Source organism: Pongo pygmaeus, chromosome X, assembly GCF_028885625.2.
Source record: "Pongo pygmaeus isolate AG05252 chromosome X, NHGRI_mPonPyg2-v2.0_pri, whole genome shotgun sequence".
Classification (NCBI taxonomy): Eukaryota; Metazoa; Chordata; class Mammalia; order Primates; family Hominidae; genus Pongo; species Pongo pygmaeus.
The window spans coordinates 78,837,070-78,851,942 of record NC_072396.2 but is presented as its reverse complement, the minus strand read 5'-3'; the positions used below and the strand labels follow the sequence as shown (position 1 = coordinate 78,851,942).

The window sequence follows — 14,873 nt, the reverse complement described above, 5'->3', positions numbered from 1 at the left end:
GGTACGAGGAGGAGCTGGTACATTCCTTCTGAAACTATTCCAATCAATAGAAAAAGAGGGACTCCTCCCTAACTCATTTTATGAGGCCAGCATCATCCTGATACCAAAGCCTGGCAGAGACACAACAAAAAAGAGAATTTTTGACCAATATCCCTGATGAACATCGATTCAAAAATCCTCAATAAAATACTGGCAAACCGAATCCAGCAGCACATCAAAAAGCTTATCCACCATGATCAAGTGGGCTTCATCACTGGGATGCAAGGCTGGTTAAACATATGCAAATCAATAGACACAATCCAGCATATAAACAGAAGCAAAGACAAAAACCACAAGATTATCACAATAGATGCAGAAAAGACCTTTGACAAAATTCAACAACTCTTCATGCTAAAAACTCTCAATAAATTAGGTATTGATGGGACATATATCAAAATAATAACAGCTATCTATGACAAACCCACAGACAAAATCATACTGAATGGGCAAAAACTGGAAGCATTCCCTTTGAAAAGTGGCACAAGACAAGGATGCTCTCTTTCACCACTCCTATTCAACATAGTGTTGGAATTTCTGGCAATCAGCTAGGAGAAGGAAATAAAGGGTATTCAATTAGGAAAAGAGGAAGTCAAATTGTCCCTGTTTGCAGATGACATGATTGCACATCTAGAAAACCCCTTCGTCTCAGCCCAAAATCTCCTTAAGTGGATGGGCAACTTCAGCAAAGTCTCAGGATACAAAATCAATGTGCAAAAATCACAAGCATTCTTATACGCCAATAACAGAAAGAGAGCCCAATTATGAGTGAACTCCCATTCACAATTGCTTCAAAGATAATAAAATACCTAGGAATCCAACTTACAAGGGAATTGAAGGACCTCTTCAAGGAGAACTACAAACCACTACCCAATGAAATAAAAGAGGATACAAACAAATGGAAGAACGTTCCATGCTCATGGGTAGGAAGAATCAATATCGTGAAAATGGCCATACTGCCCAAGGTAATTTAGAGATTGAATGCCATCCCCATCAAGCTACCAATGACTTTCTTCATAGAATTGGAAAAAACTACTTTAAATTTCATATGGAACCAAGAAGAGACCACATTGTCAAGTCAATCCTAAGCCATAAGAACAAAGCTGGAGGCATAATGCTACCTGGCTTCAAACTATACTACAAGGCTACAGTAACCAAAACAACATGGTACTGGTACCAAAACAGAGATATCAACCAATGGAACAGAACAGAGCCCTCAAAATTAATGCCACATATCTACAACTATCTGATCCTTGATGAACCTGACAAAAACAAGAAATGAGGAAAGGATTCCCTATTTAATAAATGATGCTGGGAAAACTGGCTAGCCATATGGAGAAAGCTGAAACTGGATCCCTTCCTTACACCTTACACAAAAATTAATTCAAGATGGATTAAAGACTTAAATGTTAGACCTAAAACCATAAAAACACTAGAAGAAAACCTAGGCAGTACCATTCAGTACATAGGCACGGGCAAGGACTTCATGTCTAAAACACCAAAAGCAACGGCAACAAAAGCCAAAATTGACAAATGGTATCTCATTAAACTAAAGAGCTTCTGCACAGCAAAAGAAACTACCATCAGAGTGAACAGGCAACCTACAGAATGGGAGAAAATTTTTGAATTCTATGCATCTGACAAAGGGCTAATATGCAGAATCTACAATGAACTCAAACAAATTTACAAGAAAAAAGCAAACAACCCCATCAACAAGTGGGCGACAGATATGAACAGACACTTCTCAAAAGAAGACATTTATGCAGCCAAAACACACATGAAAAACTGCTCACCATCACTGGCCATCAGAGAAATGCAAATCAAAACCACAGTGAGATACCATCTCACACCAGTTAGAATGGCAATCATTAGAAAGTCAGGAAACAACAGGTGCTGGAGAGGATGTGGAGAAGTAGGAACACTTTTACACTGTTGGTGGGACTGTAAACTAGTTCAACCATTGTGGAAGTCAGTGTGGTGATTCCTCAGGGATCTAGAACTAGAAATACCATTTGACCCAGCCATCCCATTCCTGGGTATATACCCAAAGGATTATAAATCATGCTGCTATAAAGACACTTGCACACGTATGTTTATTGCGGCACTATTCACAATAGCAAAGACTTGGAACCAACCCAAATGTCCAACAATGATAGACTGGATTAAGAAAATGTGGCACATATACACCATGGAATACTAAGCAGCCATAAAAAAGGATGAGTTCATGTCCCTACAAAGGTAGGGACATGGATGAAGGTGGAGACCATCATTCTCAGCAAACTATCGCAAGGACTAAAAAACAAACACCGCATTTTCTCACTCACAGGTGGGAATTGAACAATGAGAACACATGGACACAGGAAGGGGAACATCACACCCCAGGGCCTGTTGTGGGGTTGGGGGACGGGGGAGGGATAGCATTAGGAGATATACCTAATGTTAAATGAAGAGATAATGGGTGTAGCACACCAACATGGCACATGTATACTTATGTAACAAACCTGTACGTTGTGCACATGTACCCTAAAACTTAAAGTATAATAAAAAAAAAAAGCAGTGCCTAGCACATGGTAAGCAGTAAGTTTCAGCTATTATTACTTTGAGAATCTGGGGACAGTGCCAGCACTCACAGAACAATCAGGTCGTGAGGAGTCTGCAGACTTCGGCATGGCTAGATGTGTCCCAGGATCTGCATTCCAGAACTTCCATTCTGACACAAGATAGAGTGTTGCCGAACAAATGTATACTCAAAGTCCTGCTGTTCTAGAATTTTATAAAGTTGGGGTCTTAGCCACAACCCAGGAACGAAGGGTCCTTTCAAATAAAGAACTTACTAACAGCATTTTTTTCCTGCCAGTCAAATCAGTGACAAATTCCTGTAGATTTTATCATAATATGTAACAAATCTAGACCTCACCAAACCTTTTCTCTTCTTGCTCTCCTTTTCCTTTTAGATGTTTACTATCTCTCATACAGAATATTTCCCGTTTTCTGTTTCACTTCTTTCCATCTGTCGTCCATTCTTTTCAAAGTGGTATTTGTATAAATCAACTCCCAAAAGACTTTTCACTGCTCAACTTAAATGTTCACTTCCTCACCACTACTTGATGAACAAATCCCCAATTCCTCTGCTGAATACTTAAGGTTCACTATATTAGCTCCATTCCACTATTTTGAGTGATTTGCATCCATACTTAATTAACTACATGGTTAGTATGTTTATATTAAATTTATTTTAAATTCAGTTTTTATAATAAAGCAAAATGGCATTTTTGGTCTACAGTTCCATGAATTTTTACACAGGCATAGGCTCATATAACACTATCATAATCATGACAAAGGACAGCTACAGTATCCAAAATACTCCCTCATGCTATTACTTTGTAGTCATATCCTATCACCACCCTTAACTCCTGAGACCCACTATCTGATTTTGACACTTTAATTTTGTCTTTTTGAGAATGATCTGTAAATGGAATATTATTCTATGCAACATTTTGAGACTGGCTTTTTTTCATTCAGTATAATGCCTTTGAGAATTGTCCAATTTGCATCTATGTATAGCTTATTCCTATTTGTTTCTGAGTAATATTCCATGGTATAAATGTACTGTAATTTGCTTACTCATTTACTTGTTAAAGGCATCTGGATTTTTCCTACTTTTTAGCTATTATGAATAAAGCCACTATAACATTTGTGTACAAAGTTTTGTGTGGATATATGTTTTTTTTTTTTTTGGTTAGGAAAAATAATGTTTTTATTTGGAGAATATATTTAAAACTCAGCATAAAACAAAACCCAAGAAAAAATACAATTAAACCTAAAAGTGAAACATTTAATTCTACTGCTTCCTATTTCTCCAGATCCATGTTAGCCAAACATGCCACCTGTTACATTTTTAATGTCCTTTCACTAACATTTCTGGTGGGCTTAATTTGGAAGGGAGAGTAGAATTACTCTGTGATACTTTGGAGGCATGTTTTACTGGCTACAGAATGGGACAATGAGTTTCCGGGCAGCTCTACAGAGCTTAGCCATGTCCCACTGCAAAGGAGACTAGCAAAGAAAGAAAGGAAAGGCATCAGATGCAGATAATGGGAGCCTAGGCAGGATGGCACTGAGAAGAAAAAGAGAGTGAAAAATGGAAGGAAGATAACAGTGAGGCAGGTATGCTGGGAAATTATAGAAAGACCTCTATCAATAAACCTTGTGCCTCAAAATGGCCAAACTTTCAGAGTATTCCACAGACAAAGTCAAGTTTTTTAAAACTCTTGTTAGTTACATGCTTGCTAGTCTTCTATTTTGAATGAGTAAAACCCTATCTAACAATTGCTAATAATCATATCTTTAGTGCCACCGAAGGCTTTAAAAATAATATGCTTTGATATTTTCCAATAGTTACATTTCTTTATTCTTTTCTTAGTCTCATTTTTTAAAATATGAGAAATACTCCTTTTCATTTTCTTAACTAAACTGAAAGTCATGAAACAATTCTGAAATAATAATGGCATTACTTATCTTAAGCTACCCAAATGAGGGGCCAACGGTTTGCCATAATTATTATTGAGTGATTTTCCTGGATGACATCTAACTATTCAAGTAAAGATAATGTTTCAAAAATTTATTTTTGGGTACTTAAAAACTAAATTATCATTAATTTAAAGTCTTCTCAATTTTATTCTTTATTGACTTCAAAGAAGCATTTATACAGATGTGTATTCACTGGAAGAATCTTGAACTATTGGCTACATTTAAAAATCATGACAAAACCAAATTGAGTAACTGAAGATAGAGTTAAGAGGCTGACAATTAAGTAGAGAGATGGCCAAATCTTTGATAGGACCACCTGCTGTTGCTGTCTACTTTTGATTTCCTGAATCACAGTAAGAATACACTGACCATCACATTAGAGTCATTTTCTACACAACAAAGTATAAGTATTAGAGAATGCTAACAAATACTTCATACTATGGAATGCAAAAAGGAGAATAGCATTCATTCATCATAAGTAGAATCTTGCTGGGCAAAGAATATAAGGAGGACAGAAATTTCATGAGACAATGATAAGGTGATTGCTAAAATATGCATAATAACAGGTAAGAATAATCTAATAAGCAACTTTAAAATATCTATTACCTGGTGTTTGGAAACCAGAGTTATCTCAAAGAAAAACACACCTAAAAGTTCTCACAGAATTCTGTGAAGATTTTTTGCAGGGGAGGAAGTGGGTGTGAAGGGGGCAATACATTTGCAATGAAATTTGACTTCTACATAAGCAAGACATCCTTAATATATTTTTTTAAAAGTTATTTAAAAGGAATTCCAATTTATAACATTTTCCCACTAAAAATCCAAAGTTAAGACATTTTACTCATGTCAAGTATGCTGCTCCTCCGCAATATTTTTGGTCACCTGCACTCACAATTTATAAAAAGAAATTTAGTTCATTGCTTCAAGGAAATAAGGGATATCCACATTTTCCAAATTGTTGTAAAAAGAAATCATTATAGAAAAAGTATTAAGGGCTGGGCGCGGTGGCTCATGCCTGTAATCTCAGCACTTGGGGAGGCCGAAGCAGGCAGATCACAAGATCAGAAGATGGAGACCATCCTGGCTAACATGGTGAAACCTCATCTCTACTAAAAATACAAAAACAAAATTAGCCGGGCGTGGTGGTGGGCGCCTGTCGTCCCAGCTATTCTGGAGGCTGCGGCGGGAAAATGGCACGAACCCAGGAGGCGGAGCTTGCAGTGAGCCGAGATCGCACCACTGCACCCTAGCCTGGGCAACAGAGCAAGATTCTGTCTCAAAAAAAAAAAAAAAAAAAGAAAGAAAGAAAGAAAAGTATTAAGAATAAAAATAGAATTATTAAATTCTAGTGATTTCCTAAATTAGATATATTCAGTTTGCCTTATCTAACCCAGGTTAACCTACTGCCAACTTCCCACCTGCAAACATAGGCACAGGTATGGTCTTCTTCTGGAGTCCCTAGTGGACATGTGATAGCTAATGACAAAAGCTGCATGAGAAAACTGAAGTTTAATACATAAAATAACCAAGTGAATGAAACAAACCCGTAACAGAAAGTAAAGCCTCTAGAAGAGGCACTGCCAATTTTTAGCAATGTCTATGTATTTTAATCCTTGGATGTTAAAAATCCAATGTTAAGTATAAATATTAGTTTGGGGAAAAATTATATCTAGTCTTTAACTACACAAGTTTTCTTTGGTTCACCTTTAAAAAAAGAATATTTTATTCAATTTAACATATAAGCAAACATATGTTCATTTATTTTCCCTTTGTTTCTACTCTCCTGCACTCTCTCACTTGTTTCAGTAGACAAGAAATGAACCATATCCCCCTGCCTGGATGGGTGTTTTTGGAGAAGAACAAGCATATAGACTAAAATCCTCTGTTTGGAAACCAGCCCAATTTAAGGAGGGTTCTGATGCACTGCGGTGAAGTTTTGGCAATGAGCGGGCCAGCAGCTTAATAGAGGCGAGAATTTGGGGAAAGAGTGGTCTCTCATCTCTGTTCTTTTTGAGGCACTCTGCCATTAATCTCTTCATGGCTTTTGGACAGTTACTCCATACCTTACTGAGATCTGGAGATAGGTATCCTTGTCCCACCATAAAAATTTTCTGGTCCTTGTTGTTGATGTTTGTATAAGGTAACTGTCCAGTCATCAATTCATGCAGAACAATCCCAAATGCACATACATCTGACTGAAAGCTGTATGAATTTTTACCTTGCATTCTGATGACTTCTGGTGCCATACACAAAAAAGATCCAGACAACTGTTCAAACTGATGGGACCCACTCCATCAAGATTTCACTGTGGCTAGACCAAAATCACCTATTTTCACTGTGAGGTCTTCATGAAGAACTATATTATTATTCTGGAGGTCTCTGTGGATGATTGACTTGGCGTGTCAGTAATCCATGCCCTGTGCAGTCTGTTGTGCAATATCTATAAGTTTGATCATCTCAGATTTGGTCTCAATTATATGGAGATGGTAATACAAGCTGGAGCCCTCACACCACTGGGTAACAATAGCCAGTTGTGGCTTTGTGGAATAGCCCATGAAGAGTAGGATATTCACGTGTTATGTTTTCCTGAGTACTCCTCCTTCATTTTTGAAGGCTTGTAACTGCTGAGATGTAGGTGCTGCCACATTCAACATTTTCACTGCCACATCACCATGCCACTTTCCCTTGTAGACTGTTCCAAATGATCCAGATCCAATTCTTTGTCCCACTGTAATCTGCCCATCAGGAATCTCCCAATCATCATTCCAGTCCTGTCTACCAAGTGTTTTCATTTGATAAATGTGATTGCAACAGAGAGATATTAGGTTCTTCATTTTTTAGGGCTGGGGCTATAGAGAAAAATAAATAGCAAAGAGTCTTAGAAGCAAATACTTCCCCAAATCTCCCAGAATAGGCTATCCAGCTGTACTACCTACCTCCATTTTCCCAGAACTGGTAGAGCTTCAGGAGAACATGGCTTGAAACATGCCTCTAAATAGTAGGTTTTAAGGGCCTATACTACATTTAAATCATTCTATGATAAGTATTTGAGACATTTACAATTATAGAAGTTAGAAAAATTGGGTTTAAGTGGATAAAGTGCCAGAGCAGGAAGTCAATGGAATGTAATGGTTAAGGATGTGGATACTGACAGACTATGGCTGATATTCCTGACATACAAAGAACTCTTAAAAATTGAATGAATAAAACCAAAAACCCAATAGAAAAATAGGGAAAATACATAAACAGACAATTCACACAAAAGATATAAAAACTATCCTCAAACATATGAAAAGATGTTCAAATTCAGAATTAGAGAAATGCAAAGTAAAAATACACTGAGACACAATTTCTCACCTATCAGACTGGCAAAAAAAAATGACAACATATTCTGTTGGTGAAGCTGCGAGGAAACAGGCACTCTCATACATTCATGGTGAGAAAGCAAACTGCTACAACACTTCTGGTGGCAAATCTGCAATACCTAATAAATCTACACATGTCCTTACTTTTTTTAAAAAAAGTAACACCTTTATTGAAATAAAATTTACCTACTATACAATTCACCCATTTAAAGTGAATACACCCATACAATTTAATGATTTTTCATAAATTCACAGTTGTGTAACCATCACCACAATCAGTTTTACATCATTTTCATCACCTCTAAAATAAATTGCATTCACAGTAGCAGTCGCTCCTCATTTCCCCTCACAACTCTCCCCACCCCTATCACTGGGGTGGGGAGAGCAACCACTAATACCTACTTTCTGTCTCTAAATAGCAGAGAGGCATATGGGAAGATATAAGACTGAACATTCACAGCAATCATGGGGAGAATACTAGACTTGCACAGGTTATAAAATTGAGGACTCAAGCTATATTTACCTAAATTCCCAGGGAAAGGGAAGTTCTAAGTCACATCTCTTTAAAAGTGAATGACACTCTTGATTTTAGACCAGGTACATCACTCTCCCTTCTAGGTCAACCTCGAGAAATTTGCTTTTAAGAATAAAAGAGAAGCTCTTGAATTATGCCTTGTTGAGCCGTGGCATCCACATGATTCCAGAAAGAATATCAGAAGTTCTATACCAAGAAGCTCTCCAGATAATCAAGGAAGTTTAGCAGCTCTGGAGTTGCTAGATATTACTGATAGCTCTTTATCATCCTTTCATAATGACTACTCCATTAAATTACTTTTCCAGAAAAGGAAAGAGTTATACAGAAAATAGTTTTGCACTCCAGGAGCTAAAAACTATTTCTCTCATAATATTGGCCTACAAATATCCAACCATTTACCCCGGCAAATTATTTCTGTGTTACTAATTTTTAAAAAAAGGTTGGTCATGGCTAAAGGCAGCTACCCAATGTGAGAAAAGGAAGTTGATGATCAAGGCCATTATTGAGACATGGATATACCACATTGAAAAATCCGAAAATTTCATGGAGGTCTAATGTAGCTATCACAACACAGCATCAGAGGCCAGAAAAACTCAGTCTATACCAAGTGAGGTAGACTTTCTTTTATAGATAACTTTCCCTTTTCCTATTATCCTAAAGTTAAAACAGGCCCCAAATCTTAGGAGGTAGCAGAGGAATACAATTCTGAAAGATTATCTGGCCTGAGAACATTCTGATTATCAATTTCAGCTATAGCACAGTAGATAAATGGTGAGGAATAAAGATTTAATTTAGCAGGCCTGAGACTGCTATTCTTAGAAGGGCCTAGTTACAAGGTTGGCCCTTAGCTGACATCTTCAACCTTGGTTCTGGAGTATTCTCAGTCAACAGATAACTTATTAGGGAGGCACACTGTAGATTATATGTGCAAGCTATGTGATTTTTGCTGAACACCTACCTTCCTGCTGGGAATCCAGCATTTTGGCATGTGCCAGGCAGGGAGTGCTTGTGTGATTAGTCCCCAGTAAAAATCTTGGGTCCTGAGTCTCTAGTGGGCTTCCATGGTAGAAATCATTTCACACATGTTGCTGCATTTTCATTGCTGGGCTAAACGTGCACTCTGTGTCACCCCTCTTAGAGAAGGAGAGCGTACAAGGCTTGCACAGGGATTTCTCCAGACTTCACCTGTGTCTCTTTCCTTTATAATCTAGTTGTGTATCCTTATTGCATCACTAAAATAACTCTTAACCGTCCATAAAACTATGTGCAGGCAAGATGATGGAATAGAAAGCTCCAGCAATCATCCCCATCACAAGGACACCAAGTTAACAACTATCTACACAGAAGAAAAAAAATACCTTCATAAGAACCAAAAATCAGGTGAGCACTCATAGTACCCGGATTTAACTTCATATTGTTGAAAGAGTCACTGAAGAGACAAAAGTCCTGAATTGCTGATGCCACCCCTCCTCCACTCTGGCAGCCACAGAGTGGTGCAGAGAGCTTCTCTAGGCACTGGGGGATAAAGAACACAGACATGTAGACAAATGGAACAGAATACAGAACCCAGGCACACATCCACCCACCCATCGTTGAAGTCATTTTTGACAAAGTTACCAAGAACATACACTGGGGGAAAGACAATCTTTTTGATAAATGGTGCTGGGAAAACTGGATACCCATATGACAAAAAATAAAACTAGGCCCCTATCTCCTGCCATATACAAAAATCAAATCAAAATGGATTAAATACTTAAATCTCAGATCTCAAACTATGAAGCTACTACAAGAACACATTGAAGAAGATCTCTAGGACATTGGTCTGGGCAAAGTCTTCTTGAGCAATACCCCACAAGCACAGGCAACCAAGGCAAACATGGACAAAAGCTTCTTCACAGTAAAGGATACGATCAACAGAGTGAATAGACAACCCACAGAATGGGAGAAAATATTTGCAAACTACCCATCTGACAAGGGATTTATAACCAGAGTATATAAGGAGCTCAAACAAATCTACAGGAAAAAATCTAATAATCCCATCAAAAAATGGGCAAAATATTTGGATAGACCTTTCTCAAAAGCAGACATACAAATAGCAAGTAGGCATATGAAAAGGTACTGGACATCACTGATCATTAGAGCAATGCAAATCAAAACTATAATGTGATACCCTCACTTCCCAGTTAAAATGAATTATATCTAAAGACAGGCAATAACAAATGCTGGTGAGGATGTGGGGAAAAAGAAAGCCTCATATAGTGTTGGTGAGAATGTAAATCAGCACAATCACTATGGAGAACAGTTTGGAGGTTCCTCAGAAAACTAAAAATTGAGCTACCATAAAATCCAGCAATCCTACTGCTGGGTTATTGCGGGATCTGGCCAGCAGCCCGCAATGCAATGGGGCTCTTTCTTTGTTCCCAGATGGATCGGCAGGTCAAGAAATAATAGACACACACAAGATAGTGAAAGCTGGGTCCAGGGGGGTCACCGCCTTCTGGTCCCACGATGCCACCAATGTACTGGATATACCAGCATTTATTATTAAGCTTAGTGAGGGCGGGGGTAGGTTAGTGAGGGATTTAGGGTCATTTGATTATGATGTGAGATGGTCACATGGGGATGAAGTAATTCTCTAACATAACATCTGTATGCAGAAGTACAGTATGCAGAGATAATAATTTACAATATAGTGTGCTTATCAGTAATTTCTAACACAGCCTTAAAACTGAAACACAGTCTTTCCATAACCTATGATTAGCAAGATATTAATCAGCAGTAACAGCTGCAGCAAAAGCTAGTTACAAACAATCCATAGAAACAGGACGTGAAGCTAGACAACTGGTTAGACCAGAAATTCTCAGAAGGGAGTATGCCTTAACCCTAAAGAGGCCTAGAAGAGCCGTGGCAAGATGAGGGCATTTATAGCCCTACCTTATCCATATGAAAGGGCACCCCTCATGTGTCCATTTATAGGCTCTCCACAAGGGTCGCATTCCATTCCCAGAGCTATGAACATCTGCTTTTCTGGGATAGGAATCTTGGTGATATGAAACCTCCCTGACTGCACGTCCATTCATAGGCTCTCTGCAGGAGGAAGCACATCACATGCTGTTGGCTCATTCTGGCAGTCCAACCTGGCATTGTCTTTACACAATCCTGCATGCAATTTTGTATTTACAATAATCAGGAGCATTTCATCTTTTATTCCATAGCAATAGTTTCAGGAGGTCTCCCTACACTGGGTATATACCCAAAGAAAGGAAATCAGTATATAAAAGAGATATCTGCACTTTTTGTTGCAGCACTTTTTACATTAGCTAAGACTTAGAAGCAACCCATGTGTCCACCATCAGATGAATGGATAGAGAACATTTGGTACATATACGCAACGGAGTACTATTCAGCCATAAAAAGAATGAGATCCAATCATTTGCAACATAGACAGAACTGGAGATTACTATGTAAAGTGAAATAAGCTAGGCACAGAAAGGCAAACATCACATGTTCTCACTTATTTGTGAGATCTAAAAATCAAATCAATTGAACTCATGGATATAAAGAATAGAAGGATGGTTACTAGAGGCTGGGAAGGGTATGGGGGGCTGAGGAGGAGGTGGGGATGGTTAAAGGGTACAAAAAATATACAATAAATAAGACCTACTATATTTAGCACAATATAAATCTTGTATATTTTTAAATAACTTAAAGAATGTAATTGGATTGTTTGTAATTCAAAGGACAAATGCTTGAGCAAATGGATAGCCCATTCTCCATGATGTGCTTGTTTCACATTGCATGCCTGTATCAAAACATCTCATGTACCATATACATGCATACATATATATGTGTGTATATATATATACATACTATGTACCCACAACTTTTTTTAAATAATAAAAAGATTTATAAAAGACTGTATGCAGAGCCCTGTGTGTCTTTCCAGCAAATCACAAAACATGGGGATAATCTTGGAAACTTCTCACATAACATGCTTATTCAACTAACTACTAGCAGCTAGTCCCAATGTTCAAAGAGTGATCTATGTCATAAAAAGAGTAGCCTAAACTTCAGGTACGTGGTTCTTCTTCACTACCTTAAACAGCCACTACAGCCCATTCAAAACTCTTAACATGGCTAGTAAGTGAAAAAAAAAATCATTCATTCATGCAACAGATATTTATCAAGCACCTACTATATGCCAGGCATGGTTCTTTTAGACTGAGGACACAGAGTGTTTATATGGACAGGCACTGGAAGCCCAAATGTATTGTTCTATCCTATCTTGACCACCAATTTCTCCATTAAATACCATTTCATTGTGCTTCAACATGGATCTTTCTCCTTCTTAAAGATATGATACCATATTGGAAGTGGTAGAATCCTCATTAAGATGATAGGTTTTATCCCCTTTCCCGAACTCCCATTCACAACTGGTATTGCCACTTTGTTTATCAAAGAAGTGTCCCATTTCCATGAACTTCATAAAACTTGAAAGTTGACCAAAGATCTCACTTAATATCCGGGTTCTAAAAAGCACTATCAAGAGACTTCTATAACACTGACCCACAATTTCCCCCATACTTAATATTAAGCAATACTACAACCCTGTCAGGCCCCATAGTACCCAGAAGGGATAAAAACCACCCAAGAAGATATACTACAAGACAGCTGAATAGCTCCATGGGAGATATAAATGTGTGGCATGCTGCCTTCTCCTTTTCAGACCTGTCTTCATTATCTAACATTGACAATAATATTTGTGGCTTTTGAAAAACCATGCCAGCCTTTCAAGTTCCAATTGCTTCCCACCCAAACTATGTTAATATTTATTCCACTACTCCCTGCTAGGTCCTACCTATCAATGCCATCCCATGCCTCTCCAACTGCCTAGGAAACTTCATATGGGAAATCAGAATACATAGTGAAATAAGTATTTGACTGCCATTGATACTAATCAGTTCCAATACTTAGCACAATTGGACAGATATCAGCTAGAAGAGCAGTTACAGGAGCTTTCCTGCTACCACAAAACATTTTAAAATATGTCAGAATTTTCCTTCAGGAAAATCTAGGAACAGTGTGCACCAACTCAGAAAAGGGTTATGTCTACCATTTTTCTGTTAATCTGACTGACCCACTTAAGTATCATACGTAGGCTGACTCATAAACCTAAGCTACATATACTAACAGGCATTTTAGTAATCACCTCAGACCTCTCACATCACCTCTAAAAGCATATTCTCATTCTCTCATTCTTTCCCACTGCACCAACAACCCACTCCAGTTGCTGCTGCCATTGATTCCAAGTTGTCTGCATTTATTCTTGCTCTCATCTTTTAATCTCCCTGGTCCTGGATGACTGGCTTTGTCTCAGCTTCAAATTCCTGCCTCTAGCCTTCCTTGAGTTGGAGTAACCTTCAGTCAATCCCCCCTCCTCCTTAACCATCATTTTTCCTAGATTGTTTCTTTTTTTTTTTTGAGACGGAGTCTTGCTCTGTCGCCCAGGCTGGAGTGCAGTGGCGTGATCTCGGCTAACTGCAAGCTCCGCCTCCCGGGTTCACACCATTCTCCTGCCTCTCAGCCTCCCGAGTAGCTGGGACTACAGGCGCCTGCCACCACGCCCGGCTAATTTTTTTTTTTGGATTTTTAGTAGAGACGGGGTTTCATCATGTTAGCCAGGATGGTCTCGATTTCCAGACCTCGTGATCCGCCCCCCTCGGCCTCCCCCGCGCCTGGCTTTCCTACATTGTTTCAACTCATTTTGTTCTCTGGTTTGGTCACCCCAAGGTACCTTGGATGAAAACTCTCTGCTTCAAACTTGGGCCCACTGAGACTTCCACCTCCAGCCTCATCAATATCCATCCATTTTCTTACAAAGAATGGAAGAGGCTTTGACCATCTAGTCCTGATGTTTATAGTTGTGCTCTTTGGCATTTGAATCTTGTCTTCTTTCTAGACCAGGGTTGGCAAACTAACCATAAAAAATCTGATAGTAAAAAAAAAAAAAATAGGCTTTGGAAATCCAGCCTAACATGTAAAAATGTTGGAATCATCACTCTGTCCTAAGAACAAGTAAAAAGCAAAACTAACTGAAGTTAAAAAGAGTATAACTAATATTCTAAGAAAGCAGATAAAGTGGAATCATGTAAAATGCTCAATCAAAACCAGAAAATGTAGAAGAAAGTGAAAGGCAAAAATAGAAATATAAAACAGGGGCAACAAACACAAAACAGTAACAAATATGGTAAATATTAATCTGAATATATCAAAAATAACTTTGAATGCCAATAGTCTAAATATTCCAACTAAAAGATTAAAAAATTGTCAGATTAGATAAAAAAGCAAGACCCAACCTGTTTATTCTCTAAATAAATGCACTTTAAATATAAACACACAAATAGATT

General features: G+C 38.1%; 1 pseudogene; it reads right to left on the bottom strand.

Moving 5' to 3' along the window:
* Nucleotides 1–6,368: 6,368 nt before the first annotated feature.
* On the bottom strand, nt 6,369–7,358 carry LOC129025160 (serine/threonine-protein kinase B-raf-like; annotated as a pseudogene).
* Nucleotides 7,359–14,873: the final 7,515 nt, after the last annotated feature.